Source organism: Sinocyclocheilus anshuiensis, unplaced genomic scaffold (genome assembly GCF_001515605.1).
Source record: "Sinocyclocheilus anshuiensis isolate Anshui unplaced genomic scaffold, SAMN03320099.WGS_v1.1 scaffold2893, whole genome shotgun sequence".
Classification (NCBI taxonomy): Eukaryota; Metazoa; Chordata; class Actinopteri; order Cypriniformes; family Cyprinidae; genus Sinocyclocheilus; species Sinocyclocheilus anshuiensis.
Window position 1 is genome coordinate 49,875 of NW_015541039.1, and position 4,534 is coordinate 54,408.

The window sequence follows — 4,534 nt, forward strand, 5'->3', positions numbered from 1 at the left end:
TCGCGCTCTCTTGGGTATGGGCGCTGATGCAGAGGTTGTACGTGACTTCAGCAGGTCTCCAAGAGTCTTTTTCTTTGCTGCAGGTGGCACCACTGCTTGCCCTTCGTCTCCAACCACTGATGCACTGGCAGTGCTCCCTTCGTCCTCCTCTCCCACCATCTCTTCGATGATGTTGCATTTTGTCTCCGTATCATTGATATAATCGCCCCTATATCAAGGATCTAAAAAACAGGCCTTTTCCAAAAGTTTTTGTAAGGCAGCTGGTTCATACTTCCCCTGTAGAACACTGCACATTTTGTGCTTTATGTCCGATGTTAATGTGGAATCCTCATTTGATGGTTTAAGCATATCTTCTGTCAGGAGTTTCAGAATGGGTTTGACTGAAGACACTGTAACGTAGCTCTCGCCAGACAGCAGATCCGTAAACAAAGCCGCGGGTTTAAGTGCTGCATTCACGGATTCAAGTACAGCGATATCCTGCCAGCTTGGATTTAGATGGTGGTGTCGTCGGTCATCCAAAACTCTTCTGATAGCCGGGATTTGCTCCAAAACCCTGTCCACCATTTTCTGTTTGGTGCCCCATCTCGTAGTGCAGTCCTGAACAAAGTATTTTGACTGTTAAATCGTTGAATAGAAATTAGCCAATGACAACATCTACTATTTAATTAGCCAACCTGATCTCATGAAAGTGCGTATAAATAGTACGCCAAATAAAAACGAAAACGAAAACTCGTGGTATTGATTCGCAAAAATGGACTTTGGCGTGTATATGCTACGCGTGTGGACTGCGTATCATATGCACGCCAACAAATTTCGTATCATATGCATGTGAAAACTGCGTATTATATGCACGCCAAACACATGCGTGTCATATGCACGCCAAAGTCCATTTTTGTGTATCAGTACCACGAGTTTTCGTTTTTATTTGGCGTACTATTTATACGTATTTTCATGAGACCAAAATAGGCTACATTTTAAATTATTATTCGTTTCAATATATTTTTACTAAACAAAAAATACATTTAAATAATCCCGACTGCAAAATAATGCATATTCATTAAATGTGCACAGACAGATATATGGACGCTAAATTGAGCTGAAATTAGCCTAAATATGTTTTTTCTTTAATATATCCTACCTTTTGAAATAATTTTAGTTTCAAAATATTTATTTTTAAACGAAAAATACATTTAATCCAGCAACATTCAAGTATGCTATTGTAAACGTATTTTATTGTTTAATTTTTATAATTTCATTTAGGGCTGGACAATAATTCAATATCAATATGTATCGCGATATAATTTTTTTCAATAACGTATTTTCATGAGACCAAAATAGGCTACATTTTAAATTATTATTCGTTTCAATATATTTTTACTAAACAAAAAATACATTTAAATAATCCCGACTGCAAAATAATGCATATTCATTAAATGTGCACAGACAGATATATGGACGCTAAATTGAGCTGAAATTAGCCTAAATATGTTTTTTCTTTAATATATCCTACCTTTTGAAATAATTTTAGTTTCAAAATATTTATTTTTAAACGAAAAATACATTTAATCCAGCAACATTCAAGTATGCTATTGTAAACGTATTTTATTGTTTAATTTTTATAATTTCATTTAGGGCTGGACAATAATTCAATATCAATATGTATCGCGATATAATTTTTTTCAATAACGGTGATATGATTTTTAAAATAAGTTATCAAATTGTTTACATTTTATAACTTACCAGTATGAGGGCATGTTGAGGGGTTTGAAGTTCTGCTTGTGCTTTGGCCAAATCTCTTCTCTTCAACCAGCTCTGAGAAAATGTACTGACCAAGGTGTGACACAGGCCCATTGCTCGAGCAGTGCGGTCCTTAACGCTTGTCATTGCGTTTGTAACTGCCAAATGTAAATTGTGACCAAAGCAGTTCAGCCACGGCCAGTTCAACTTTTGCATATAGCATATAGCATGCTGTACATATAGTTTACATGATTAAAAAGTAATCTTAAAGTTAATAAATGGCTCTAGTTTTAATAATTTAAGCAGGCCTTTTAAGTTTGGGCAATAACTCCTGGCAGTGATGTGTTTTCGTGTAGTTGATTCTGTGCTAACTCTAATATTTATTTATTTTTTTAATGTTGTAGATTTAAGTAGCAAATGAGAATCGCTAAAATTATTGAATATATTTTGAGACAAAGGTCTTCCTAATGATTATCAGTTTGGTTTAAGATGATTAAAGCAACAGTTTTTCAATATTTGCTAAAGTGATTGTTTTGAACAAGTATTAACTTAAAAAATATTTTAGCTGAAGTAGCTATTTATCAATACTGTGCCTTTTACCCTGTGATTGTGAAACATGAAACACCTCACATGATTTTACAGTGAAATGTGTCATTTTTCATGTTAATCAGGTCAATTTTGATCAGGAAAAATGCACTGTGGCTTTAATTCAGCGTAAGCGGCGCAGCAAACATAGACTCGGCGCCGAAACTATCGCGGCACTGCCGCTTCTGCTCAAAATGGAAATCGCATCATATGACCCCATTAATTCAGCGTAAGCGGCGCAGCAAAAATAGACTTGGCGCCGAAACTATCGCGGCACTGCCGCTTCTGCTCTGTTCCTGCTACTCGCTGCCGCGCCGCCTCTGTGTGCGGTGTGAATGCTCTAATCTGTTAACATGCGCGCCGAAAAAAATACGCTCTTCTTACGCGTGCGGTGTGAAACGGGCGTTACCCCTGATTTACACTGCACACGTCTGCGGCGCGTTACGGCTCCGAAGATGTTTTGTTACGTCCTCCACGTGGTGCCAACTCACACCAGAAGCGGATCAAAAGCGCAGCGGTAGGATTCGCGAGACCACGTGATTTGCCTGTCAGATGTTGTTTGGTTGCGCATTGTCCTTGTAAAAAGGATTTGTGATGTCATATAACACCATGTGTTTTTGTATTTCGAGGATGAACCGCTCGTCGTCCATTTCTGGCCTCCTGCCAAAGATATGTGACCGTGAAATACGTTCAGGAGTCTGCACAGGGTGTTTATTTTGAAATTGACATGATTTTTTTTACTTTTATTTTATATTTGCTGTGCGGTTTGGACGCAGCGTCCGTCAAAAATAGACTAGGCACCTATCTTTAGCGAAGCAGCACGGAGATTTCGCAAAGGCTTCAGCTACTCCTAACTGTCGGCTGGTACCAGCCTCAGCTGTTCTTTTTGATGTTGCACCGCGACCTGATGCTTGAGGGGGCAGCTGCGCTTCAATGGCTGGATGACAGTTAGTGAGATGACACCTCAAATTAGATGTATTGCTGCGTGTCACCGGGACCTTTTTACCGCAAATTTTGCATATCGGTTCATCTAAATTTGCTGGCTCTCCCTTTTCATTGGGTTGAAAGCCGAAATGTTCCCAAACTGGCGATGTGACATTAGGTTTTGGGACGAGAGCGCCTGCCATCGTTTCAGTATTCAAAATCAACGAAACCCTGGCTACAAACAGTTTGCGGGAAAATGACACTCGTAACACTCTTGTATCATTATTAATTTATTTAACATTCAATGCACAGTGATGAATTGTAAAACAAGAAGGCCACAGCCTCATGAAAAAAAAAAACGTGAACACTGCCATTGCCGCGGTTTCTGCGGTTGCTTTCCTTCCCCTTCGGTTGGCTCGTCAATAGTATTACAATATTGCGGTTATCGCGACAGCCCTAATTCTGGGGGCATATTACAGAAAGATCCTAACTTTAGAATCCTATCTTATCTGTTTGGTAACCATGGCAATTTTATTTAAAACCTCATTTAGGTCAAAAGTTCTTACAGAATGACGTTTCTTAAGCGCATGATCTAAACTACAGATAGGAAAGGGGTATTACAGAAGCATCCAACTCGACAAAAAAAAATCTAAAAACCGTCTTAATTGTAGGACAACCCCACTGGTGTACTAATTACAAAATTATTTAAAAGCCAAATTTAAAAATCACATAACAATAGCCCTGTCTGAGAATGGTGTCACATTTATTAATGATACAAAATGAAGATCAGCGATGTTTGATGGTGGAAAGGCTTTTTGAACACCCAAATGATGTGCTGCAATTTGATGACAAAACACTGATAAATAATTACAGACTCCATGAAATACAGTGATAGGCTTTGCCTTTTTCTATCAAGCTTAACAAAAATTCTCTTTCTGCAGCACTTCATTAATATCTAGTGTTTACTTCACAGCAGCTGCTTGCGCGTTGTTGGTTGCTTGGTAACAGACTTGAGAGTTGATTAGCGAACTGATGGAGCGCTTTAAGATTTCCAAACTACAGACGAGATGAGATTTTGTAAGATAGGATAAGAATCCTAAATCAAGTTAAGATTTACTTCTGTAATACAGATTTGTGAAAAATCCTAAATTAATAACAAATCATATCTTAAATTAAGACCCAAGATAGAAAGTTTCTGTAATGCGCCCCCTGATTTCTAGATTAGAAAGCTCAGATTAGAAGAGATTTATCTTACATGACTGATGTGAGCTGTATTTTTTCTTTATAA